The sequence below is a fragment of the Photinus pyralis genome, unplaced genomic scaffold, assembly GCF_008802855.1.
Source record: "Photinus pyralis isolate 1611_PpyrPB1 unplaced genomic scaffold, Ppyr1.3 Ppyr1.4_unclustered_Scaffold6911, whole genome shotgun sequence".
Classification (NCBI taxonomy): domain Eukaryota; kingdom Metazoa; phylum Arthropoda; class Insecta; order Coleoptera; family Lampyridae; genus Photinus; species Photinus pyralis.
Genome location: NW_022172051.1, coordinates 17,414 through 32,995, shown reverse-complemented (window position 1 = coordinate 32,995; position 15,582 = coordinate 17,414).

Below are 15,582 nucleotides of genomic sequence, written 5' to 3'. Positions count from 1 at the left end.
ATTTGGAATATATTTGAGAAAAATTCTAATTTTGAAGCGTTTTTACAAATTAGCGATCAATTCCACTCTCATACAACCATCGCTTATATAATAGAAATACACTTAATTATTATCGACCAAGCTTCCAATTTTTGCTAAAATGGATGTAGGTGGGGATGCGGTTTTGACACGTAGGTAATTAATTAATAGAAAAATGTTAGAGCAAATTTCACTAAACTGACCAATTGCAGGTAAAACAGGTATACACATTAAAGCCAATTTTAAATATCGGGTGGACAAATAAAAATAATTCAAGTAGAACTAAGAACAAAATCTGGAAATTATTTTTAATTTCATAGTATTAGGAAAAGAAAAGGGGAGTTAGTAGGTCTAAAATTTCAACCGAAAGCTCACTATTTTACGGATTGGTCGCAAAGTTTTCATTCATGTCTAATATACAGTGCAAACGTAAGTAGTGCCCCAACTCATGCTAACATTTTTCCCTGCATTTTTCAAATGAATTTTCCAATTTCATTTTCAGTAATATCGGTAGACCCTAGCTAGACAATGACCACAGGACTAACTGATTACATTTTGGACAATTGGACTTTCTGTCCGTCCGTTTGTTTTGGTCGCTCTTTGTCTATATTGATTTGAAATAGTTTATTCATGTTTACTTCATGCTTCCTTTGCGACTCGTCTACGCTTTCTATAATCCTTTTTAATGCTGCTTCTATCTTGCCCGATTTTAGACTATTTGCTAAACTTTTTGAATCCCTTTAAGATCTTCCCAGTTAGATTGTTTCTAAAGGTTTCTAGTTCGCATGGCCTGCGGAAAATCTAAGGAATCCATATTAACACTTTTTAAAACTCTTAGGTACGTATTTAAGGGATCTACGAAAAACACCGATACCGACTACTGATAATGAAATAGTGAATTTTGTGTTACTTTCTACAGGGTCATACAAGTTTTGTGCTCTTATCGCTTTGGTATTTGCATCCCAATTTTGTGCACTTTTTTTAAATTATTGAATATCTTATAATAGGACTCGAATTTCACACGTAAAGTACACGGAGAAAAATGTATGTTAAAGGTAATTAAAGTTATAATAATAGCTATCAAAAAATATAATACGTATAGGGATAGCTATGAAGAATGATAAAATTTATCATATACATATTGTTGCAAGTGTATAGCTAGTTTTACTATATATTGTTTTAACTCATACAAAAAACTGTATGTAACGGCAATCATCTCATATGCATGCTTTTGTAATACGGGAGTAGTTGAATTAATATCTCCGCATTGTATTAATAAGTAACTTAGATTATTGCAACTAATATACACACCCTGCCAAAAATCGACTGTATCAACATTTCTCGGGAAAACACCTTTTCTTATTAATTTTGGTTCGTAGAATCCAAAACAACTCGTACTTTTTCGATCAGACTTCTCAATCAAAAGTTATAGACTAGAAACTAATTTCGAAAGAAAATTCAAAGGGCTGTAACTTTTGAACTAGTAGCCCAATCTTGGAACTGTTTAAAATTATGGATTCTACAGGCCACATTCTATAAGAAATTTTTTTCCCGGGTCGATCCGAGACAATTTTTTTTTCGGGACTCAAAAAAAGGCAGTGAACCTTCCTTTTTTTACCAAAAATCGACTGCACCAAAATTTCTTGGGAAAACACTTTTTCTTATTAATTTTGGTGCGTAGAATCCAAAACAATTCGTACTTTTTCGATCAGACTTCTCAATCAAAAGTTATAGACTAGAAACCATTTTCGAAAGAAAATTCAAAGGGCTGTAACTTTTGAACTAGTAGCCCAATCTTGGAACTGTTTGAAATTATGGATTCTACAAGCCACATTCTATAAGAAAAATTTTTTCCGGGTCGATCTGAGACAATTTTTTTTCGGGGCTCAAAAAAAGGCAGTTATTTGCCTTCCTTTTTTACCAAAAATCAGGATACACACATATTGGTTTCGAATATATCAAATTATAAGTTTTCAAAAATCATGATATATTTGCAACAATAAGGTATAATAATCAATATAATACAGTTTTGTTGTACTTATACTGCCATATTGTATTGGCCCAACTCTCAAAATCTCTGGAACATCACTCATGATTATAAGTGGTATAAAATTATTATATAGGTTGTTAAACTAACAATCTTTCAACAGCAAGGTTTTCATTTTAGAATGCGTTATATATAAACTGTATTATACACAAATAATAAACCCATTTCGTTAATACACTATATTTTAATGTTTATTATCTATTTGCTCTTGGATATATTTAAATATCTAAGATCATATTTAATACAATATCATTATTATAGTGAGAATAATTTTGATTAGACATATTCATATTGTACAGCGTGTGTCAAGGTTTGTTTGATTTAATAATAGCTTCTCGTACAGATTACAATATAATTTTTACTATATGATTTTAACAATCCATTTTTTTCCGTGTAGTGCTGTAAAATTGGAAAGCTTCTCCCATTTCTGATTTGTGGAAATTGTGTTCTATGCTTTCCCGTATAATATAAATTTTGTCCACCTATGGCTTTTCAATTGCTCAATTTTTTAGAGTAGAACTAACTCATTGAAGAGTTTTGGTGGGGTCTCTGAAGAACCTTTGAGGAATACCTAAACCTCTACTAAGTCGCGACCGGTATGCCACACGAGGCGCACCTAGCGAATTAAAGCAGTTTTCTCTATTAAAAGTTCTGGTGTTTTTGAAGTGTTTGTTGCAATTTGGCGTACCACGAGGTGTTATAAATTGCGGTGCTTCTGGGAATCCAGGAATTGCGATAAGTTTTCAAGGAATTTTGATTTTATTTAATAGAATTTTTGTTTATTTTACACATTATTAGAATATAGCTATCCTTACGAACAAAGGTCCCCCCTTTTCGGGGGTGGGGACTTTGACGAGCAGCACCGGCCATAAACCGGCGGAGCGGGGAAGGCAGGCGCAATAAAATATTTTTAACGTTTCTCTGTCATGGAGAACGTAAACAACAGTTTAAACGTAACCGATAAGATAAATAATATATCGAACATGTCTAACAGATCATTTGCTTCAGTTGCCAGTAAACATTATGAGCCAAAATATACATTTCCAGAAAGAGTACAGGGTATACTTTTTACGGCCATTGATGGGATCTCTTTGTTTGAATACATTGAAGGAGTAGGTTCACTAATTGGTGCAAAGAATGTTACTTTCGCATCGCGAATTTCAGGTGGAAGAATTTGCATTTTTCTTGCCTCTAAGTTGCTAGTAGACAACTTCATAAGGGAAAGCAAAGGTATACATGTTAAAGATCAATTTATTGAAGCGCGCAGGTTGGTTTCACCAGCCACAAGAATAATTTTGTCAAACGTTTCTCCTGTTATCGCAAATGAAGTTTTAGTTGAGGAGCTTAAACGGTTAAATTTAAAACCGGTATCACCAATAACATTAGTAAGTGTAGGGGCTCCAGACCCTAATTATAAACACGTTCAAAGTTTTCGTAGACAGGTTTATGTAGATCTGGAAGAGGGTGGGGAGATCCCCAATACTACATTGATTAATTATAAAGACTACGTTTTCAGAATTTTTCTATCGAAGGATGAGCTCACGTGCTTTTTGTGCAAATTAAAAGGCCATAAAGCCTCCAAATGTCCGTCAAATGAACCCCCAAATAATGAGCAACCCTTAGAAAATACTCCGGAAAAGCTGATAATACCCCTGATGCTGACACGTCCCAAAATGTCGAAAACATCATTGTATCTCCAGTCTTGGAGCCTACAGCAAACGTACAAAATACGAAACGAGCTCTTACATCTTCTTTAGATTCCCTGGAGTCTCCACTTGGATCAGGCACATTTAAAAAACCTCCAAAAAAAATAAAACGGTCTGATTCAAAAGAATCTGAGGCAGATGACTCTAAGTTGTATACCGAATTTAAAAGTGTGTTTGTAGATAAACATACAGTTATAGATTACAGTAACTTTTGCGACTTTTTGTCAGCCGCTAAAGGGCAGCATAATCCGGTTCAGATCGCAAATGAATACTGCGATGATATGCCACAGTTTATTAATATCTTACTAAGTTGTAAAACGGCGGTAAAATCAAATAGGTTAAAATCCCGACTGAAAAGGTTGATATCTGGTTTTAAAAAATCCTCCACAAGTTTAAACATCCCTGACCTCTCCGATAATAGCTCCATAGCATCCCAAGATTCGACAATAGATGACGACTTGGATTCCTTCTCTGGGTCTGGGTCTGTGTCTGTTGATAAATAATAGATAATTACTATGCTCCTGTTGTATATTGTTTTTATTCTCGTAGTGTTAAAAAAAAAAACTTTTTCTTCTTTCAATGGCCAATTTAAATAGTATTAAATTACTGCAATGGAATGTGCGTTCCGCTGCCGCAAATAGAGCTAGTTTGGATTATATTTTGGCAGAACAAAATATTAGTATTGGGCTGTTGTCCGAAACTTGGTTCAAAAAGGACCGCAAAGAATTTTTTAAAAATTATAACATAGTGAGGCACGATCGCGATGATGGTTATGGGGGTGCAGCAATCCTTATACACAAAAGGTTGAACTACGTAACCTTAAATATAGCCTCTTCAAATTCAAATATTAATGTTTGCGCTATTTATTTGAATGAAACGAAGATAAACATTGTATCTATTTATAAACCTCCTCTAGTAAACGTCACAGAACAAGAATATTTACAAATCTTAGGGCAGGTAGGAAATTCATACATTGTGGGGGGTGATTTTAATGCACACAATGTTGCTTTTGGGTCTTCTATTAATAATAATGGCGGGAATGTTTTATTAAAAGTTATAGATTTAGCAAATAATATTTTTCTGAATAATGGTGACCCGACACGCATATCTCCCCCAAATTCGATAAAATCAGCAGTTGATATTTCCTTTTGTACAGCTAACCTTGCTACCTTAATCGACTGGCAGGTCCTAAAGGACTCTTACGGCTCGGATCATTTTCCGATTTTGATGTCTATGGTAATTCAAAATCAATCGCCATTTTTAAACTACCCGAAAACTAGATGGAATATAAATGCGTCAAAATTATTAGATTTCAAAACATGCGTAGAAATGGATTTTGCTGATGCTCCAAATTTTCTATCGGCATCGGAAAAAATAAAATTCTTAACTGAATCAATCCAAGTAGCTGGTGATAAAGTTTTTAAAATTAAAAAACCTTTCCTGAGAAGGAGAGATCCTCCGCCCCCATGGTGGGACGACGAGTGTTCACGCATCATACATTTACGTCGACTAGCTCTTAAAGAATACAAATTAAGTCCTACCTTTGACAATTTTATTCACTGCCAGGAAACATTAGCACACTCTAAAAGATTTTTAAAATACAAAAAACGCAAAGGCTTCACAAAAATGTGCTCCAATTTAAATAGATCAACCCCATCGTCTAAAATATGGAATACAATTAGAAAATTTAAGAGATGTACAATTACCAACTATACCAAGGATGAAGGGTGGATTGAACAGTTCGTGGACGGGTTAGCCCCACCATATGTCCCTATGGAGAATGAACAAATTCCGACTACCACGAGTCGTCATTTTTTGCAAAAACCCTTTTTAATTAAAGAATTGTCCAATGCTAATATAGCCTCTAAAAACACGTCCCCTGGATTTGATAACGTTTCATACCAATTAATAGACAATTTACCCCACGCAGCGAAGGGTTTCCTTTTGTCAGCTTTCAACGACATGTGGGTAAACGGCGAGAGTGTCCCCACCTTTAAAACTATCATAGTTGTTCCTATTTTGAAACACGGTAAAAATCCGGAGGACGCGAAGTCCTATCGTCCTATTTCTTTACTGTCATGCATATTTAAAATGTTTGAACGTATGGTCAAAAATAGAATAGAATGGTGGTTAGACACAAATAATAAGCATAATCCTTGTCAATTCGGTTTTAAACGAGGATATGGGACGAGCGATGCCTTGACAAAGTTCGTCTCAGAGGTACAAATCAGTTTGGGAAAAAAGGAAACTTTAGGAGCAGTTTTTATTGATTTTAAAGACGCCTACGGCTGTGTAAAACTCCATATTTTGAGACAAAATCTATGTGATCTAGGCTTTCCGCCAGTGGTAGCCAGTAACCTCATTAACCTTTACACAGATCGAAAACTTTTTATTAGGACGTGGATGGGCAAGCTTATTGGGCCAAGAATGGTATATGAGGGCCTCCCTCAAGGATCAATAAATAGCCCCTTATTATTTAACATTTACACATTAGATATGTTCCAAATATTTGAGGATGACATCAAGGTTGTACAGTATGCTGATGATTTTGTTATTTATTCATCCCACAAAAATGAGAACATTGTTAAAGAAAAGTTGGAAAAAGCAATCAAAGAAATTAAGAATTGGATGCTAAATACTGGGTTAATTCTGTGCCCGGAAAAGTCGTCGGTAGTATTCTTCTCCAGTAAACGTACCTATAACTCAGGAAACATACTTTTAGATGATTCTCAGTTCAAAGTTGTCAAAAATGTTAAATATTTGGGGCTCATTTTAAATTACAACCTTAACTGGTCAAGTCATATTAGCGATTTAATAAGCAAATGTGAGAAATCTTTAAACATCTTACGCCTAATGACAAGAGTTGGTTGGGGGTTGGACATATCCGTGGCTTTAAAAATATACAAAGGTCTCACAAGAAGCTTAATTGACTATGGGTTGCACCTTTACGGCTCCGCTTGCAGCACGCAAATAAAACGTATCTCCGTTATCCAGAACAAAGCTCTTAGACAATGTATCGGGGCCATGAAATCTACTCCAGTGGAAGCCCTATACGTCGAAGCTCAGGAACCTCCGATATCCCTTCGCATAAAATTCTTAGCAGCCAAATATATAACAAAAATAATAGCTTTAAACTTGGAAGACCTAGGGCGCACTTTAACCAATCTGGCAATTGAGGACAACATATCACCCTATTGGATGAAAAAGAAATCACCGCCTTTGTCAGAAGCTTATGTTTGGGTGTCCGACCTGGAAGTTCCCCTGTTATTACAAAATAGACCTAATGTGTCCTTTCTGCAATATGAAACAACAGTATTGCCAACATTCTTTCCCAACTACATAGGCCACCCAGTCTATGACAAGCAGCTCTTTAATAGCATATTGGAGGATTTTAAAACCTGGGATGTAATTTTCACCGACGGGTCTAAGAATGAACTTGGAGTTGGTTGTGCCTTTTACGATCTTCGAACGAAATTTTCCCGTCAATATAAATTAAATGAGATATCTACTATCTTCACGGCTGAAGCAACAGCTGTATTACAGGCTGTGAAGTTTTTTGGTAGTAGGAATTCTTTTAAAAACCTTGCTATCATGACTGATAGTCAGAGCGTCCTCAAAAGTCTCAATACGCGGAAACATTACTACCTAGAGAATCCTTTGGTGACAGCAATAATAGCAGAAGCGTGCAAAATTAAGGAGAGGGGTTCTGAGGTGGTTTTTTATTGGGCGAAAGCACACGTTGGCTTGAAACACAATGAAATAACAGATAACTTGGCAAAATTAGCAGTTGTTAGTGGAGAGGTTATAACTCAGAATATACCGAGGTCAGATTTTGTGGGTTTTGTCAAGTCACATATTACGAACAAGTGGGACATACACTGGAAACAGTACTATAGCAATCAGATGACTCATTATGCAAGAATTCACCCAACTGTTAAGTTTAGCCCTTGGTACGCAAATAATTTCGTATGTAGAAGATACTATACGGCCATAGCACGACTTAAGTTTGGTCATGGAAGATACCCCTCCCATCTATTTAAAATTGGTGTTTTGGAGTCTCCCGCCTGTTCATGTGGTTTTGAAAGCGCTGACCTTAATCATATTTTTTTCGGGTGCAGTAAAACTGAACAATCTTCCAATCGAATGATGTCACAACTAGTCAATTGTAAAATTAGTCGGCCCATTAATATAACTTCACTGCTAGCCAGTAATGACAAGAAAATTTATGATCATCTCATTGAATTTCTTATTAATATTAAATTAAATATATAAATAGGTTACAATAACTAATAAAATGCCTTTGTCTTTTATCCTTTGTTTGCCCTCCCATGTATCCAGGGTCTAAGTCATGTGTGTCATAACTAAATGCCATGATGGACCTCTTGGCAAGAAGCGTGTGTCCCGGTATATCCTTTTAGTTAGCTAAAAAAGGTACAAACGTAGCTATATGGGCAACGATCCCTTAAATAGCTAAAATAAAAAAAAAAAAAAAAAAAAAAAAAAAAATAAAAAAAAAAAAAAAAAAAAAAAACCGGCCTGACAGTTTCGCCACATAGCAGTGCCGGTCGGTGGATCGAGGATTCCGTCATTCCGAAACCTGCAGGGCCCGCAGTGGGATGTCCGGTATAGTTGGAAAAGAATGTCTGAAAGCGACGGCTCATCAAACACCGCCCAACTCGTGATCATGTGAGCTATTGAAGAGGAGCCCAATGTCAGATTGATAACCTGTTGCCTCCGCACTGTGGCGAAGGTAGGGGTTGCTCCCTGACTTAAAACATTCAAATCAGTTGTTTACAAGCACTCCAGAAGGTGGTCGTCTCTCGAGTTTGTGTCCGTGCTGCCCTATGCAACATGGTGTGCGTTTGCCTCATAGCCTAGCACAAAAGGGAAGCCACCATTTCGACGGTACTCTATCAACTTTGACAGCTCCCTAGTAGGTGGAGCCCCTTTCGAGTCGTATGGGACATAGGCCGAGTAGACAACCAAGTGCATGCTCCGTCCATCTTTCAGTTGAAATCTTAGAGCAAAGAAATCCCTACAACAGAAATCATCCGTTGTTTAAGATTCGATTCATTGACTATCCCTCCTACAATAAAGAGGATCCTCCACCAGGCCCAGACCGCTTATGCGTCCTCTGTAAACCCAAGGTTCTTGCCTGAAACAGGTCTTCTTTACAATGTTTTCACATCGCCAATTGTATGGCTCTTGTTCCCGTGTTGGAAAACCCTCACCATTATTTATTTACACACCAGAAAACAAAAGCTGTAATGTGAATCAGGTAGGTACAATAAACATTATGTTTTTGAAATAATTTTTTTTGTTATTTATTCCAGTTCAAATTGAATATTCACGTTTAAATTTACCACCATTGACACAGACTGTTACTTCTAAAATACAGCGACACCAAACCATCGCCCTCTTAACAGACTTGGTTGGTTGGATTGACTGTATATTATTGCACAGATCCTACCGCGGTACAGATACAGGCAACACGCGTTTTACATTATTTCTAACTATACTACGGCAGTTATTCTGTCCTATTCATCTTGCGAATATAGGGGCTGGCCCACCACCAGGTCCTTGAATAAGGCCTTAAGTTGGAGTACGGCTTGTTGGTTCCCCCTGACGAGGAGCTCAGAAAAGGTTTATTAAGATTATCGTCCATACAATTCCCAAGAGCAGTGCGGAAATGCGGTCTCACCTGGTCAGAGCCGTTTGCCCAGAGCAGCTTCCCGAAGGAAAAGAGTCACCACTCCGAGATCGCCCGGTATTCGAGAGGCATTATTATTGATACTGCACCCCAGTGCCACGCAGTCCTCGGCACGGTCGCTAACACCTTGACTTGGGAGGGTTGTCCGCGGTGGTCTAGGTTTTAGCTCCGACGAACCACTTAAAATCATCACTACCCACAACGAAAGACGAGTCACTTTACGATCATTCATGTGTCTATGTGGGTATCCCCCTATCTGCCACCCGGGGACACGCCCGATGAGTGCCTCCGTCCGCGTCGCACGGGAGAAAGTATATTTTGAGGATTGTGCGAATTTAACTCACCTCGAAGATTATAGAACACTAATACATATACCGTTTACAACAGCATCACTACAACGCACGATTTAGGATTGATATATGAAGTGATTGCATTTACCGGTTCATTAAAAAAAACTTTAGAGTATTGCTACCGAAATCATCAATCCAATTCCAATGAAAACTTTAGATCCTAATCCTTTTACAAGGCAACTACTTGTCCCATTGTCCTAAAGCCATTTACAGCATATGAAAGTCAAAGATCATAGTCATTTTACAGGGAAATATAGGGAAGCGTGTCATACACTACTGTACGGCTACTAGTTTAGCATATTTTGATGCCATGCCTCTCAAACTTACAGAGGTGCGGGTACAATTACTAACAGTGATTTAAATGAAATTTACTGTTTATTTAAATTACGAAATCCATGAGATTCTAAAGTAGCGGCGTGTCGTTTTTTGGAAAATCGTGGATGTAAAGAGTCCTGGTGATACTTACTAATTATGAACAATACATGTTTGATGGCGATGTGCTGCGGTTGGATTGTAATTTTTGTCGTTTCTAAGAGTACCCAACCCAACTAAACAAAGTAAATTTTATACCTATATTCGGGTCACGAAAGGCGTGTTCGCTTTCCCGTTGTTAGCAGTTAATTACAACTAACTCCCGGTTTACTTCGCTAGAGTGTGGGTATTACCCAGTTTTTACCTTGTCTACCTTCGTAAAAGCAAGTCAGATAAAATAAATACACATTTTAAAGGGAAATAAATCGTGTAGGAGAAATGCAAATTCATAAAACTGATTATCGCCATTCAACGACGTTAATTAAACATGGATAGCTTTTGAATTGTTTTTGACCTACTTTCAATGCAATTTGCTTCGCTAAACGCTTTCTATCGGGTACATTCTTATAAAATAACGCGAAAATCCATTGTTAAAGCAAATCCTTTAAAACGCCCCGAATCTCTTACAACAATTAAAATTCCTTTTAAATTTTCAACGAGTCCCTCCTAATTTGTGGAATACATTCAAACGAATGGGTTTACATCATTCCATCCGCCATGTATATATCAAATGGTTTAACTTTTCGTATTCAGTCAAGTTTACTGCGGTGGATTTACGTTGCATGCAAATTAGTTTTTACATCACTTTGTGGTTAACAGCGTTATTTTAATAAGATAAGAGTTTTTCATTTAAATTTATTACCCCCATACATCCCGTTGAGGGGTGCCCCGCAAGTAACCTACATTCTACAATGATTTTCGCTAACAAACTTCGAAGGGCACGCAATAAAGTTCCCCAATCAACGTTTAGTACATTTAATTCCTAATATTCAATAAACTGCCCAATCAAATTTCGTTTAGTCGGTGCTTATAATTAATTCGTGTTTGGGGATTTTGTTCGGTACATATTGCAATTTTAATTAACTTCGTAAATTGGTAGTCATTACGTAATATCCTTCAGCGATTTATTTCGTCGATATTTGTAAACGTACCAGGTATCAAAAGGAAATTAGGGATCTAAAAGGATCGGGTACATGCAAACCTAGGAAGTAAACTTGTAAGGGTCAAACGTAAACAATGCTCGACCTAGAGTTTCCCTTGTCAAAGTTTCAAGGACCAATGCCTTTAAATAAAGGACGCCGATAAAGGGATACAACTATCTGAGGCCATTTATTAATTGTGAACTCGATCATTGTGCTTCAGTTAATTTTGCGCTTGTAAAAAAATTTATTTAAACCAATGGTTATTGCCTTTGGCACTTTTACTAATTTGGAGATATAGAAAAGGAAATCGCTACTGTAATTTGACAAAGAAGACACTTGCGAGTTGGATAAAGGGCAAATCAGCGTTTTGTTTCACACACAGATAACAGGTTTTTTCATTTAATTAGCTTTATCCTCACCCACACATTTCAATTTTTAAAACTCTTTTCCTTGGAGAAATTCGTGATTTTATATTTGGAAAATTTATGAAATCTAGCATGCCGTGTGCTGTCAGGATGCACGGTGCCTGTTGCATTACACGGGGAGATCGTATCGTGCAAAAGTAAATCTTAAAATTGAAACATTGAACAAATTATTGTAGGTGTTTTCTGTGTGATATGATACACGGCATGTTAGATTTCATAAATTTTCTAAATGTTGAATTACGAATTTCTTCATTTTTTGTAAATCAACCATATGCATATTTTGTGTTGTCATACAGAAAATTGATTACTCTTTTTAAATAGCATAAAAAAACAGTATTGCATTTGAAAAAGAAAAGTTGCATCGATTTCCGGTTAAACCGTAAGTGATTCCGGAAGTTTAAAAATGCGAACAGATAGATCGTAATGTTACATATAAAATTACATCTGTTGGTATCTCCCCACATAAAATAGATATTGAGGTGACCTTTTATCTCGAACGCACTGTATATACTACTAACAAATTCATCTAGTCCCAAAATTGGTGCCGCCAATGTTCTGCTAACTTCATGGACCCAATGCACTTAGAATCCTGTATGTATTTGGAAAGAATGCGTCTTTTTGCTACCAAATTTCTTTGGCATTCTTAATTGTTAAACCCGGTATAGGTATACCACGGCAGCTAATTTTTCAACTTCTAGTTTTTGCTTTTGATGAATTGGTTGTCTTGTTGCAATTACCTTAATAAATGTGTAACAATTCAATATTTCAAAAAATTATCAAATTTAAAAAATCATGAAAATTTATAAAAATTCAGAAAAATGTAGAAAAATATGATCAATTTGGAAAGTGCGAGAAAATTCGAAAATGTTTAAACATCTTTTCCTATCGGAGGAAAACAAATATAAGGGGAGACTTTTCAGAAAAATTATAAAAACTTAATAATAAAAAATATCAAAACAGCTCACAGTAATTTGTACACAATTCGTACACAACGTCAATTAAAAAATTAATAAGGATACCTTTGAAAAGACTTGAAAAATATTGGAAATACAAAAATACGGAAAATTCATTAAGAAAACAGCCTACAAATAATATTTAAAAAATTCAGTTAAAAAAGTCCGGGAAATACAGAAGAATTGTAAAAAGAAAAAGAATTGATTATTTAGATAAATTAAAAATCCGAAAAGTGTACACAAATTTAAGTTTAAATAAACAGTAAGTATGTGCACAACATTCAGCGAATTAAATAAATTCAGCCAGTTCAAAAAAATATAAAAAACGTTTTTCATCGGGAGAAAAATTCACTAATTTCAAAAATTAAAAATATTTGATAAAAGCTGTGAACAACTAAAAACTACAAAAGTATTACAAATAAAGCAGGACATTTTTTAATATTACGCATATTCGCACAATAAAATATTATGATTAAAAAATACGGAAAATTCAGAAAATTGGAAAGCTCGAATTTAGGAAAATAATGATAAATCAAAAACATTTGAACCATAAACAGAATTTAAAAAATTATGGAACCTTCCAAGAAAAGTATTAAAAAGTTCAAAAAACGAGGAATATTCCTGAAAAATCAAAAAAAAATTAATATAATAGACAATCTAATCGAAAAACTTTAAACCGTTTTAGATAAAGCTTTAGAAAAATTCATACACAACATTCAAAAAAATTCAATTCTGAACGTTTTTTAAATTTTTATAGGAAACTCGGTGAATTCAAATGCATGAATATTCATCATCATTAGTGACATTCAACCAATTCCAAATATAAAAATGCTTCCTGTCGCAGGAAAAAATTTAAAACAAATTATAAACATTTGAACATTTTAGAAAATTTACACAACACAAATTCGTAGAAATAAAAAGGTAGAAATGAGTGTCGTCCATAACGTTGGAATTGAAGTGCACAAAATGGGGGCGAATGGTAATCGTTATGAGAAAATATTTATACCTTCCCCATATATTCCTTAATATTATCAAAATTTAACATTTACAACATGTTTCGACATAACCATCATCATCAGGTAACTGAAATCGTAGAGTAAAATCAAGCAATAAAATATCACAAAATACTTACAAGAACTAGTTATCACAAAGAGGTTAAATTGTCTGTGTTAGATTGTTTTAGTTAAATTTAACATCTTTGTGATAACTAGTTCTTGTAAGTAATAGAGGAAATTAAAAGTATTCGAAAACAAAATTCAGACTAAAAAGAATACAGATTTAAATATTGTAACGTAAATTTAATTACGTGGTTTTATTTATTGACAATTAACAATAAATTTATAACAGTCTTAAAATGGATTAATTTATAACAGTAAATATTATTTATCACTTACAATTTATAACATAACATAAACGCATCGAAGTTGAAACTGTTCTGAAACGAAATTCCATGTACTTATAATAACAATATAATAATAATAATAAAAGTCTTTATTAACAGAAACTACAACGTAGGTATACAATAGAAATGAAAATTAATGTAAGAGACGTACTCATGGTCATTATGCCCGTCTGAGGCTAGGCCTGAGGGGTTGTTGTTGTTTTATTAATTTTATAAAAAGAAAAAGAAAAAAAACCACAACTCTAGAGCAAAATAATTATTCATATTACATTTACTTATATAATAAACCCGAGTGTACACGAGTCTATTCGAATGTTCTAGCTAGAGCAGGGGTCGGCAATCTGCGGCTCGCGAGCCGCATGCGGCTCTTTTGATATAAAGTTGCGGCTCTCCGTATTTATCTAAAGAAATTACTTCATTTGTTCGAAATTCGCCTTTTTAATTAATCTTATTTGTTTACCAAATCAAAAGTACACTTGCAGCAAATAATTATCTAATTTGTGACACCTGTTTACCTTTACTTTCTTGTATTCTTTGGTTTTTTTATTATAGCAGCCTACTCCGATGTATAAACACGTAATTAATTAATGAGTAGGTACTTTTGTGAAAAATATTGAATAACATAAAAACTGCGGGGTTTAAGCACAGGGCACCCCTTATAAACATTGAAGAGAACGCAAAAGACAATCGAATAGCGAAATAAAACAGTAGTAGTTCCATTTGAAAAAGAATAGTTATAGCAGTTTGAACAAATGGCATTGAAACAAGTAAAAATATGCAGGATATTCTATTTAAAAAGATCAGTTATTTATTGACATCGTAAAAATGGGACACCCTGTACATGCAAAAATAATTTCTGTAGATCCGCAACCACCAATATTTTTTACCAGGTATCAGCTATGTAGGAAAAACCGACGCATTGTTGCAGGACCCTGTATATAGCCAAATACTATAATATTAAATCAAAATTTTTTTGTGGCTCTTTCAAAACTGGGAAATGTTATAAGTTGTAATTTTTGGCTCTTCTGTTTCAATAGATTGCCGACCCCTGAGCTAGAGCAAAACACGTGACATTTCCGGGAAAGAGTATGTCATCAGCCTTCATTCTTTATCGCCGATGACTAATCTTTCATGGCGCCTCGATATCCATCGAGATTTCTGAAATGTTCGCTACAATATTATTAAATACGGAAAATTCATTTAGAAAACTTCAAAAAATTCAGAACATTTAAAAAATTACTAGGAGTGTACACATTCGAATTTGGGAAAAATAAAGATACATCAGAAAACATTAAATAATAACTAGGTGATCAAGAAACTCGTAAAAATTCAAATAATGGAAAACTTCATAAATGCGCAACAATTGTAAAAAAAACAAAAATGCAGTTTTCGGAGATTTCTATATAATGCGGAAAAATTAAAAACATTTAAAAATTGAATCGAAAAATTAAAAAACCGTTTTAGAAGATTTTGAAAAAAATCGAAACTCACAGAATTCAAAATAATTTGTAATTTTT